At 32.9% G+C, this 14,279-nt stretch overlaps 1 long non-coding RNA gene across 1 annotated transcript in view; it reads left to right on the top strand.

Annotated features, from left to right (window-relative positions):
- LOC126886847 (uncharacterized) overlaps positions 1 to 7,945 on the top strand; it is a 30,941-nt gene extending 22,996 nt beyond the window's left edge. The window contains exon 2 of the long non-coding RNA XR_007698789.1: positions 6,763 to 7,945. This is a non-coding gene — a long non-coding RNA (uncharacterized LOC126886847). The remainder of the gene's footprint in view (positions 1 to 6,762) is intronic.
- Positions 7,946 to 14,279: the final 6,334 nt, after the last annotated feature.

The raw sequence follows: 14,279 nt of genomic DNA, 5'->3' as shown, positions 1-14,279 counted from the left end.
ACTGGAAAACCAAACTTTGAAAATTTTGGTTTTTCGACTGGGCGTTTGTAGAAGGACTATAGACGAATCTAACGGTGTATACCTCATATCCAGGAAAATTCGAGTTTTTAAGTTATAGGCTTCATAAGTATGATCAAATCTATTTCCTATTGGAAAAAACGGTTTTATAAACTTAATAATTCCTGTAATACCTTCAGTTATCATACTTGACCTTAGATGCATCAGATACTACTTGTCAATACGTTTCAAACTAATGTTTAGTGATCAAAGTAGGTTAAGCCGTTTAGAAGTTATTAAGCTACAAAAGTATAATTCAATTAACCATTATTCCCGAAATGGTTTATGTGGTTGTAGTGGTTACGACGCTAAATTTGATCTGACAACGGGCAATCCGACTTCATCGGCCATCCAAATATTCTTTTCAAATTTCGAATAGAAAAAAAATCTGGTGTACATTCGATGGACACTAGATCATTTGGGAGATAGTGCGACAAAGGCGACCATTTATAAAGATTAACGTGTAATCGAAAAACATTGCATTCAACTTCATACATTTAATTTAAAAATAACTTTGAAAAACTTCTGATACAAGAATAGAAAACCGCTAAACGCCGAAAAAATGAGTGGTGCATACAATATTCTAGCTACAAAAGATCTGATATGAACATTCTCTCTCTCTCTTGTCGTTTCCCCATTACTGAGGATCGTGATTTCTTCCAATATTCCTAACAATGTTTGTCCATTGGTCTCTATCTTCAGCTGCTTTAACAGCTTCGCAGAATGAGTTTCCAGCTAAATGCTTTATTTGGTCAGACCATCTAGTTGGTGATCGTACTCCTGATCTTCTCCCCGGAACGTTTACAGAACCAATTAATCTCTCTAAACTGTCGTCACCTCTGCGAACCACGTGACCAAAGAATTGCAGAATTCGTTGCAGACATATTGTGGACAGCCTCTTTTTAATATTGAGTTGGTTTAGAATGGAAACGTTTGTCCTATGAGCTATCCAAGGTATGCGTAGCATTCTTCTCCAGCACCACATCTCAAAGGCATCAATTTTTTGGCGCTCGCATGCGCGAAGAGTCCAAGTCTCTGCTCCGTATAGAAATATTGAGAATACAAGGGCATTCACCAGTCTCATCTTGATATTTTGAGAGATAGATCTGTTTAGTTAGGCGACTCATCGCATTTTTTGCCATACCAATACGTCTCTAAACTTCTGCTTCACAGTTACCATCGTTAGTTATACTAGACCCGAGATAGACAAATGTGTTTACTATCTGGTATTCCTGTAACATGTTAGTCAGTTGAATAGTGTCGAATCTGTCGACCACCATTATTTTTGTCTTATCTTTATTGATTTTCAGACTACCTTTATTGCTTTCGTACTCAACTCTTTGCAGAAGATCAACCATTTCTTGCTCATTTGCTGCTATAAGTGTAGTGTCATCAGCAAATTTTAAATTGGAGATTTTCCTACCAGCTACTGTTACTCCACCGGCCCATCCTTCTAAAACCATCCTCATGACATGTTCACCATAAATGTTAAATAAGTCAGGTGACAACACGCATCCTTGTCTAACACCTCTCTCGGTCTTGAATTGGTTTGAGAACTTCTGATCTAGTCGTACTCTCGCTATATTAGACTGGTACAGATTTTTAATTAGTGTCACCAGGTGCATTGGTGCGCCCATTTCTATTAAAATTGACCACAGATTTATCCAGCTTACAAAATCAAATGCTTTTTGGTAGTCAACGAAGCATATAATCATAGGTACTTGAAATTCTCTAGACTTTTCAATGAGTTGTCTCAGGTTCAGGATTTGTTCCCTTGTACCTTTACCCCTTACAAACCCCGCTTGTTGCTGAGGTATTTGGTAATGTAGATAGGTTTTTAATCTGTTTTTGATAATATGGAACAAGATTTTACTAGCATGTGTTATTAGTGACAGTATGCGGTAGTTTTCACATCTGGTAGTAGTTCCTTTTTTGTGTAGTGGGATATAAATTGAGGTACACCAATCAGATGGCCATTTTCCTGAATTCCATACAGCGACACATATAGAATGGATGATATGTAATCCTTTGTCACCTAGTAACTGTAGTATTTCACATGGTATTGAATCATATATGAATATTACGTGGTGCGAAAATGTATTTTCATTTTGATGCAAAATTAAATTCTAGTTTTTAAAAAGATTTTTCCATATTTGCTAAATTTGAAGTAAACGCGCCACAAAAGTGTTTGAAAATTCAAACTGTATCAAACTGTATTGCTCTTTTGTGACGCGTTTTACTTCATATTGAGCAAATATTATGGAAACATATTTTTTAAATAAAACTAGAATTTTATTTTGCATCAAAATGAAAATACATTTTCGCGCCCCGTAATATTCATATCAGATCTTTTGTAGCTGGAATATTGTATGAGCCACTCATTTTTACGGCCTTTAGCGGTTTTTTATTCCTGTAGATCTTACGTGAATTGTTTTCTGATAATAAAGAGAAAATTACATTTGTTAAGAAATTGTGATGGTAATAATTATTAGTATATTAACTTATTGGTCATAAAAAAGTCTATTGTTGTGCACTCTAAATTCAGTTCAAACTTTCAAACGGTTTATATTTTATTATGTTAGATTCAAATTGCGTTTTCAAGTAATTGAAGGATCTCCTTCCAATATAATATACAGTACAACCTGCCATATCCGGACCTGTCATATCTGAACCTCCCCATATCCGGACGGTTCTGTCGTCCGGATCTACCGAGAAAACCAGTCCTGCTGTTGGACAACGCTCCCTCTCATCCCGACCCAAAAGAAATAAAAGATGGCGAAATAATGTAATATACACAGAATCTATGAAACGTGTATCGACGAAAGTTATTGACGGCGTTGATTACTGGAATGTATGAAGGAGAAAACGTTTAAGAGACTATAAAAAAGTGGTCTTGATATCTGGATTTTTTCATATCCGGATCGGTCTGTCGCCACATTGATCCGGATATGGCAGGTTTGACTGTAATGTGAACCACCAACAGCTTAAATATGTAGACCAATACAAATATCTTGACTGTTGATTCAGCAATCGACATGATTATATGTTATATTACAAACAAGAAGGAAGATCGAGAATAGTTGTAGCCCGACAAGGCTTTGTCAAAATGAAAAGCTTATTTTGTAACATTAATATCAGTCTTAGATATCGTTTTCTGCACTGCTATTTATGATCAATACCATTGTATGGAACGGAAACTTGGACGCTAAACATAACGCTGGCTGATGAACAATTTAGAAGCCTTTGAACTCCGGCTTTGTAAAAATCTTGAAAATACCTTGAACAACTCACACCACCAACGAGAATGTCCTGAGTAGAATAGGTACAGATAGGGCTAGGGTTAGCTACCTATGAAACATAATGATAAACTAAAAGTACCGCCTCGCGCAACTGATAATCCCGTGGAAGGATGAAGGAAAACGGTATCCCGGTAGGTGCGAGATTTCATCATCATCATCAATGGTGCTACAGCCCTATGAAAGAGCCTCGACCTTCCCAAGTCACGCCAGGACTGGAAGGACTGACGCCAGTCAGTCCTATCCATTGCCAACCATTCCCAGTTTGCTGCGCCTATTTTTCTTCCATCCTCATCTACACCATCCTTCCATCTAAGTTTTGGCCTACCCCTATTTCTACTTCTCACAGGTTGTGACATAAGGATTCTTCTAGGAGGGTTGTTATGCTGTGATCTTGCTAGATGTCCTGCCCATCTTAGTCTTCATATTCTTATAATAGATACTACGTCTTTATAACCAAATATATGTTTATATCTGTGGTATACCTCGTAGTTGTACCTACTCCTCAAAATACCATTTTCACAGATGCCACCGAATATTCCTCTTAGGATCCTTCGTTCAAATATAAGGAGAAGGTTTTCATCTGCCTTGGAGATGGTCCATGTCTCCGATCCATATGTCAACACTGGTTGTATAAGGGTTTTGTATATGATTATTTTTGTTTTTTGACTTAAGTTTCTGCTTCTCATATGTCTACTCAGTCCAAAATAGCATTTGTTCGCTAGGATTATCCTTCGCTTGATTTCTTCCGTTATGACGTTCTCCTTGGTGATCAGGGAGCCCAAGTATGTGAATTTGTCCACCACTTCAAAGGTAGAGTTATCAACAGTGAATTGGTGACAGATGTTTCTGGCTCTATTGTTGGGTGTTGATGTCATCATCTTAGTTTTCTCCCCGTTTACTTTCAGGCTCATATTTTTTGAGGCATTCGAGAGGGTGTATACATTTCTTCTAGTTTGCGTGTTGTGCAGGCCAGGTGCCAGATTTCATGGCTTCAAAATATCAGAGACTGGACCAGCCTTGATTCAACATCTTTGTTTAGAGCCGCATTGGACAAATACAGAGTTGCCAATGTAGTCGCTAACATCCACTAAAGGAGACGGCACCACAAGAAGAAGAAGAAGAAGAAGAGGAAGAAGAAGAAGAAGAAGAAGAAGAAGAAGGATCTCTAATAAAAAATTATCTTATCTATATAGCATTTTATCATGCCATATCGTAGAGTTAGATCAAGATCTCGGTTGTTAAAAATTGTTCTATTTTTAGAAATGGGTTTCTGGCCTGCTCTAGGTAGATAAATACATAGTTAAAACTAAACGGAAGTGGGCAGGACAGATCACTAGAGTGAAATATAATAAATGGACACCAAAAAAAAGTGGAGACCAAGTGTCGTTAGACCAAACTTGCGAAGACCACTTGTCTTTCTATCTCATCTATAGTCTTCCCATTGATAATTACGCTACAATTAATCCTCCATAGTTCTCGCATAGTTTTCTGTCTCTTTTCCTAAATATTGATGTTATGTACCGTGACCCGTCAAAATGGCCCGGTCAAAACAGCCCAGTCAAAATAGCCCCGACAAAATAGATCGCACACAAAATAGCCCCGGTCAAGACAGCCCCGACTAAAACAACCCCGGCGAAAACAGGCCCAATAAAAATTTTACCTTTTAACGGAGTACCATTTATTTTAAATCACTATTCTAATTGGGAAATAAGCCACAATTTACTTAAAAAAATGTTTTATTAACGTTTCGACTTCCACTTCGGACGTCGTTGTCAAAATACAAAATATTAATAAATTAAACAAAAATGTTGTTGCTTAGTAAAAAAATTCTTCTAATAAGTTAATTTAATCTGACTCATTCATATCGGCAATTCAGACATATATTATACATTTTAAAGTAGAAGACTTTAAAATGATATTGCCAATATTTATGAGTTGCGTTCCTGGTACGACTTTATTGAAAGATAGTTCATTCGATTACATGAAATCAACTTTAACTTAAGAATATCCGTCACAAAAAATCATAGCATGTGATCCGTCTTATACAAGACAATCACACGCATTGGTGACAGTAAAATTCTCGTGTTAGTGATTCCATAGTAAATCAAGAGGAAAAACCAGGAATTTTTTGTTCCTGTTTTTTCCTAAGAGAAGACACAGGGTTCAAGTCCTCTGAAAAGACGTTTTTTATTTAATGTGGTTAAGATAAACATCTGAATAGAGCAGTGGCGACGCGTGACTTTTTCTAAAGTGTTACCAAACCAGATGTAAAACAATCTTATTTAAAAAAAAAACTATTTTGATCCTCCCAAATGTAAGTTTTTGTTTTCAATCCTGTGGGATAAAATTAAACAAATCACTATTCCCAAATTATATGTATGTAATTATGTATATGTAACAGGTATAACAATAAATAATAAACAAACTAAACATATTATTCTACCATAAAATGAACATGAAAAAATGAACAAGTAGGAAAAAGAATAGATTTGAAAACTATTGTTTATATTTTAATTCTTCCATTTTCAATAATATCATTTTTTTCTTCAAAATTATATATAAAAAAATAAATATACAAGGAGAATAACTTTTCAAGTAGTTGATCAATTACGCAATACGTAGCAACACTCTTCCGTGTTTAAATGCACGCACACTGTAATCTGTAATAGGTACTAAACTAATGTTAACAATCCTCAAAATGGTGACAATACTGATATACACAGCGTGCCCGCGCGCCGTCTCTCCTTCAATAACAGAGCCGTCGCTCCATCAAAATTTTCAGAAACGAGCTAGTCCCGAGCGATAGCGAGGTTTCTCCTTCGTTACCACTGCCAGTATTGGTAACAGCATATAATAAAGTGCAATGGATTCACATATCTCGCCAATATTTTCGTGCGTCTAGTTGGCTATTTACTGAATTAGGTACTATTAACAAATATTTCTGTTTGTAAAAATATAAATGGAATTATTTCATAACAGTCATAAAATATTTCTTGCAAGATTTTTAACTGTTACCAATGGTAACAGTGGTTACATGGACGCTTCGCCAGTGGAATAGAGGATAATTACTATTTCCGAAAAATGTATTTTTAAGGGATTATTTCATGATGAATTCAGAAGGGCGCTTTTTTGTCGGGACTATTTTGTCGGGGCTATTTTTTAGGCCAGCTATTGACAAAATATCCGCAGTTATTTTGTCCGCAGGCTATTTTGTCGGAGCTGTTTTGTGTGCGGGATATTATGTGGGGGCTATTTTGTCGGAGCTTTTTCGACGGGGCTATTTTGACGGGGTACCGTGATGTACCTATATTTGTTTTTGCGTGTTGTAATAGGCATCCCATGCTTTATTTTATTTTATTCTATATATATGTTATTAACAATTTTTAATGACGGTTTTCTTTTTCAGTTCACCAATCGAATTTAGTACGGCAGGATGAACCACCTTCGATCGAATATAAATACATCGTCAAAAATATTCTTCCCGCTGAAAGTCACTGGTGGAGAAGAGGAACCCACAGATACCTCGTGGATAATAGTCAGGTCCAAGTTGTTCTAGCGAGATGACCAGAAAATTTATGGGTAGTTTGATATCCATAATTAACAATTTAAATCAATGTGACTGAATATCTATTTGACGTATTTATTAGATAAAAATAATAAACTTAAAGATAAAACCCATAACTAAATTAAAATTCATGGTGACGTTTCAATTATTATTTTAATCATCGTCAGAATGATAAGTTTCTTGAGCGGATGCTTTAAAATAATTTTAAAGGAACAAACAATAATTAACGAAAACGTAAAAAATGACATTGACAATCATTGGGTTAAGTCAATAATTTCAAACACGCCACGTTCTGTTGCGTGCTTAAGGGTGGCTTCAAAAGAAATATGGATAATGCCTCCTTGATGCTGAGTTCCGTTGGAGAACTTGCATGACCAATGATTGAGAAGTCCTTACGACTAATAGGGTGGTCAGAATCAGTCATATGTTGGAATACCGCTGAATTTGGAACTGTTCTTGATCGTCTTCCTAAGTGAGGAGTGACACCTAAGTGTTCGTAACATCTGACATTAAAGTGACGTCGAGTCTTCCCGACGTACGTAGCTGCACAGCTACTACATTTGAATTGGTATATATAATGTTAGATGCGAGATCACTAGGAATTATTGATCACAATTATTGACTTAACCCAATGATTGTCAATGTCATTTTTTACGTTTTCATTAATTATTGTTTGTTCCTTTAAAATTATTTTAAAGCATCCGCTCAAGAAACTTATCATTCTGACGATGATTAAAGTAATAATTGAAACGTCACCATGAATTTTAATTTAGTTATGGGTTTTATCTTTAAGTTTATTATTTTTATCAAGTTTAATGGTGTGTCCTTATCTACATATATTTATTAGATGTAATCACGTATAAATGTTTATTTGTTAAATGTTAAATTTAGGTAATGGTGTCCAAAGAATTACAATAATTATTTCTAATTTGCTTATGACTTAAGACTGGATAGATTCATTAACGAGATAGTATTTATTAGGTAATTATTATTGAAAATAAATTATTAGATATTTATTTTGTAATTTTCATGTTTCTTTTCTCGAAAACAAAGTGGTTCTAAGAATGTTATCTTTCAGTATCTAATTTAACCAAGGATATTTTATCTTTAGTTATTAGTTTATTTTTGCGTTTACAGTGGCCTCATATCGGCCCCTCATATCATATGACAGTTTGAAATGGTTGACAATCTCTTGATTTTTTATGAAATATGTTTGAATATTTTTTGATATTGTTTGAAATGTAAATTGTCTATAATAATTCTACATAGCAAAATATAACTTCAAATTAGTTTTAAATATGGTAAGATAAATATTTATAAAATTTGATTTTCATTTGTAAGACCTCAGTATTAAAAATATACACTGAAGATAATGTTCCAATATTTCTTAATTTCGTATTGTATTTATAAAAAATTATTGTTATATCCGTCAATAAACAATAATCAAACTATCTTCTTTTCTTATTTCTTAAACTCTGTGGTGTTGTTGACATGTCTACTTCTTTATAATTATAATTATAATTTATATCTAACATAATTATAATCATAATTATAATTAGAACTGACATATAGTTCAGAGAAATAAGGAAAAAAATATCCTGTTGGTGACACAACCCCCTCCAGGCCGAGACCAAATTTTTTGAGTAGTATGGACATCTATAATATAACCTATATGTTTCCTGCAGCCGATTTTGATGATATACATAGTTATAAACAAATGAAGATCAAAAAAGGGTAAATTTTCGCTTTTTCGTCTATAACCAAAAAGTTAAGTATTTTAAACAAATTTGAGAGTGAGAAACTCATAAATCGTATAAAAAACTTCAATATGGCGTTCGTTGAATATGTCTATCCTTATTGGTTGCTTAGAAAATTGCAAAATAAATAATACATTTTGAGTTTTTATAGATATTCATAACTTATGTAAAAATTAACTTAGAACGTTCTTATTATACGCAATGCTGAGACTTCTGGTGCTTAAATCATACCCTAATTTGCAAATTAATTTTTTTTGCAACGCTATAAGTCAGAAAATGATGAAGTTACAGTAATACTTTGGATAGTTTATGAAAGAAGAAGATTTATACTATTAATTTATTAAAAAAAATGACAAAAAATAATTCTAAATACTGCAAAATTATTTTGCAAAAACATGTGAATTAAAAAAAGGGGGGGGGCTAATTTCGTCCCTAATTGTCCTATGTTTTTCTTTCTAAATTTGTATAAAAGTTCAGTCTTTTCAAATATGAAAAAATAATTTTTCTACTGGTAACGGTTAAAAAGTTATTCTAATTGTTTATAAGTAAGCAAAAAATCGACGTGTTTTTTCAAAATAATTTTACACTGTTTAAAATTACTTTTTTCGTTTTTTTTAATTAAGTCAATAGTATAAATGTTCTTCTTCCATAAACTGTCAGAAATCTTACTGTAACCTCATTATTTTCTGACTTATAGTGTTGCAAAAAAATTAATTTGGGAAAAACAAATTAAATAACTTTTAAACTATTTGACCAATTGCTTTGAATTTTAAAATATAATTTAATCACCAGAAGTCTCAGCAATTCGTGTAATAAGAAGGTTCTAAGTTAATTTTTACATAAGTTATGAATATTTATAAAAACTCAAAATTTATGATTTATTTTGCAATTTTCTAAGCAACCAATAAGGATAGACATATTCAGCGAACGCCATATTGAAATTTTTTAGAGGATTTATGAGTTTCTTACTCCCAAATTTGTTTAAAATGCTTAACTTTTTGGTTATAGACGAAAAAAGCGAAAATTTACCGTTTTTTGATCTTCATTTGTTTATAACTATGTATGTCATCAAAATCGGTTGCAGGAAACATATAGGTTATTAATATATATGTCCATACTACTCAAAAAATTTGGTTTCGGCCTGGAGGGGGATGTGTCACGAGAAAACTCTTATTTCTGTGGACTAATAGGTTCAGTCTTCAATCCAATAATCTTCCCTATCCAAACTCCATATTTATGAATCTTTCAATTTACCTGCATTAAATAATATCTCAACATAAAATGGACCACCAAAAAGTTTTTAGCATTATGGATGAAATTAATTGTTACATCAATGGAAAACAGGACAAGCCATCGACAAATCCGAAGTTTGATCACCTTATTTCACTTACGTGTACAACCTGTAAACTAATCCAAAACACATAAATTAAAGACTAAGTTCATTTCCAGAAAAAAGTAGGGGAGAGTTGGACAAAGCGGGATACCATTCTTGTTTATCATTATTACGGAAAAAATGTTAAAGAAATTATCATATTATTATTTTTTATAGGTATAACATTTATTGAAGCATAGTAAAAACATATTTTTAGCTATTTTTAATGACTGGCAAATAGTAACAAAAAATATTTATTAAAGTCCTGCACATCCCGTTTTAGCATACCATGGTTGGATAAAACGGGATAGGTTCAAAATATTGAATTTTTTACATAAAATTATCTAAAAAGTATATTTAAGTAGATATAAGACTGCAAGGCAAAATTTACCTTTGAAAAAACAATATCTTCAGTAGTCAGAAACTTAAAAATAGGCCTTTTTTATGTTTTATTGCAAAATAGGAAATAGGACTCTTTATTTAGGACTAGATACGTATATCAGAACAAAAGTCACATAAAAATATATGTTATTCTTTTCTGCAGTATGAGAACACGCTTTATCACTAATTAAAATATCAATAGGCCAACAAATAAATAGTGGATAAAACGGGACATAAAGAACTGTATCCCATTTTATCCAACTTATAAGTGTCTCGTTTTGTCCAACTCAGACATTTTTCAAAACAAAAATGGCTCCTGCCTAAACGTGAAAGTAAAATTAGATAGACTACACATGAGAATATTCGTTAATGAGTGCTTAATTAAATGTAATAGTCACTGGAATTATATGTTTAGATATGTAGGCAATATAATGTAGAAAACAACGCACTTAAAAGTACAAAGTACCAAAAAAAATAGTCAAACAATTCTAAACACAACAACTTTTCATCAAATAATGGCATCGAGGTAAAACGAACTGAGAATGTTAAAATGAAGACTGAGAACAAGTTTTCGTCATCGTCCGTTTAATAGCAACACTAGTTAGGTCTCTAGGCTAGGTATCCCGTTTTATCCGACTATCCCGTTTTATCCAACTCTCTCCTATGTCTAATAGCACCATCATTAGACATGAAAAGTGCCAACATATTGGAAATAAGAGAATATAACATGAAAAATAATGTTTTCTATTATTAAACAGTTTATCATCGATCGTCATTTCAAAATACTCACCAAGCGAACAATTTCCACACCCTTTATATAAGACGATGGCGTCTCTCAGAGGTCTCTACTCCTCTACATAATAGCCTTTAACGATACCTATTTGCAAGAATTTGTACAAACCTGTAAAATATATAGTGCATACAGATAATACTGCTGCGGTAAAGAGACATATACTACCACAAAGTTGATCCAGAATGGAAATCAATTAACTTTGTGATTAAATTATAAAATTTGAAGGTGATAAAAGGTGAAAAATTAGATAACTCTGACAGTTTTTCGCCAACCCAAATACAACAAATAGTTGTTTCCACCTACCTCTACCGAAAGTATACTTTTCCGAACCTGATTGTAGGGAGTAAAGTTATACTTTTCCTCCCTAGGGAGGAAAATTAAAAGTTACGTCATGGTATTTTATCTATTGTCGTAATATCTATTTTCTATTACGTAAGTATCTATACATTTTAACGTTTATTTATAAAACACCCTGTATTTTACAGAATGGTAAAAGACAGTAAATTGTTATTTTGATTTAACAATGTTTACATTAATAATTTGACTTATATTTGACAGTTGACAGTTATATTGTACCTACTTGTTAGTTTTAGTTTTAATAAATTTTGTTGGTTAGTTACATAAATAAATTAAGTAAAAATGAAAAAATGACTTGTTATTTGAGGAAGGTGGAAAAACCATATGTATAACATGGAAGTAAAGTGCCTTTTCCTCCCTTGAATGATTACTGCCCTCCGCTACGCGTCGGGCAGTAAACTTCATTCTCGGGAGGAGAAATAGCACTTTCCTCCCTTGTTATACAAATAGCTATTCTTCCTAGTCTAAAACTTCTTTGGTATTTTCCGATAACTTTCTTTTCTTATTTAACTAATCTTTTCCAAATAATTTTTGTAAGTATTTTGTAGACCACTTCTAATAGTGCTATACAGCTAGTTTTCGCACTCCGCTTTGTCTCCTTTTTTGTAGATCGGACAAATAAGAGCGCTATTCCATTGTTTCGGCAGTTCTTCCTTTTGACAAACTACTAATATCAAACGGATTATTTTTGCTTTTAGTCTTTCGTAGCTTTCGTTAAAAATCTCAACTAGGATACCACTTTCTCCGGCCCTTTTGTTATTTTTTAGGTCTCTTATTATTTCTTTAACTTCATTCAAAGTTGACTCATCGAACGTCTCTTCTTCATCTACCTACAAATTTTCATTTCCCTCTAGTTTTCTCTTGCTGATCTGTATTAAACAGATCTTCGAAGTATGGGTTTCTTAACAGCTTGGTAACAAATTTTTATCTCTGTTTATGTACGCTTCTTCTATATTCTTCAATTGTCTTTGTAGATGTCCTCTTTTCTTCTTTCTGAAAATTCTTTTAACTTTCTTCTTCTAGCCGCATAGCTTTTGATCATATTTTGGGAATTTTCTTTATCTCTGTGTACTTTCGCCCTATTTCTTCTTGCCAAAGTATTCCTATTTTCTTTTTTATTCCTATATTCTTCATCGAACCAGCCCTGACGTCTCTTTATGTGCACTGTTCTTATACATTTTTCCGCTCCTTCCGACATGGCTATCTGTATGATCTGTTATTATTCTTCTATTTAATGCTTGCCTGGATTATCTAGCCTTTTATTTATTTCTTCCTCTAGTCTGTTTTCTACCTGTTTCTCTTGAAGGCATTCTAATAGGTAATTTGATTTGTCTCCAAAAGGTCTTGCCCCTCTGTAACCCCTGAAATCGACTATTGCCATAATATCATGCTTGCTTTCTATTTGGACATGATCTATCTGATTTGTGACTTTTCTATCGTGGGAAGTATGTTATACCTCATGAATGTGTTTATGATAAAATATTATTCTAGCTATTTTCATTTTGTTCTCTGGAAGGAAATTCGTTTTTTTCCCATTTTCATTTGACTCTTTATAAAAACTTCATCCCTCTGTTAGTATTCTACATATTTCTTCTTTTCCGACTCTCACATTCATGTCTCCAATGATTGGTTTTATATTATATTTCTGTATATTCTTTATTAGGGTGCTTAGCTTTTTTTAAAGTTTAATCTTTTACAGTTAGCTAGAACTGTTTTGGTTTCTAAATATTCCCAAATCTCAATCTCAATTCTCTCTTGATCTCCCCACTCGTGAACAAAGTGCTCTTTCCTATTTGTATTATTTCGTTTCTTGCAGGGCAAGTATATCTATTGTATATTTTTCCATGTCCCAATCCTAATTTTTATTATTTCTTTTGATTATTGTCTTTCTTTTGTGCTTATTTTTTCTATTCTACATAGTCGTATTACTTTTCCTTGCCATTGCGGTATCATACCTTTTCAGTTGCTTTTCTTCTACTAGATTTTGTCAATTATTTTACTCTGGTATTTTCTTTTAATTTCCGTTTTCATCATCCCATATCCATTTCTTCCCGTTTACAATAAACTTCTTACAGCTTATTTTTGTTCGTTTTACTTTACTTTTTTCTTCTTTTGGTATTTTATCTATTTCTTGATAGCTCAATTTTATTAGTGAAGGTTCTTGTTTCTATGGCGTAGATTGTTTTTCCAATAGTTTGTTGCGTTCCTAAATTTTATTCGCGCCTGTAGTTCTTGTGAGATGAATACTTCCATATCATGATATGGCTCGTGATATACAGGGTGTAACAAAAATACAGGTCATAAACTTAATCGCATATTTTGGAACCAAAAATAGTTCGATTGAACCTAACTTACCTTAGTACAAAAGTGCACATAAAAAAAGTTACAGCCCTTTGAAGTTACAAAATGAAAATCGATTTTTTCCAATATATCGAAAAGTATTTGAAAATGGACATGTGGCATTACTGTGGCAGTAGTATCTTAAGAAAAAAGTATAGTGAAATTTGGACACCGCTTAAAAATTTTATGGGGGTTTTGTTCCTTTAAACCCCCCCCCAAACTTTTGTGTACGTTCCAATTTTATTATTATTGTAGTACCATTAGTTAAATACAGTGATATGGTTAAATCTCTCCCATATCACTGGTTAAATACAATGTTTTCAAAACTTTTTTGCCTCCTAGTACTTTTTCGAAAAGT

Source organism: Diabrotica virgifera, chromosome 6 (genome assembly GCF_917563875.1).
Source record: "Diabrotica virgifera virgifera chromosome 6, PGI_DIABVI_V3a".
NCBI lineage: Eukaryota > Metazoa > Arthropoda > Insecta > Coleoptera > Chrysomelidae > Diabrotica > Diabrotica virgifera.
The sequence above is the reverse complement of the archived record's forward strand: the minus strand, read 5'-3'. Positions and strand labels throughout refer to the sequence as shown.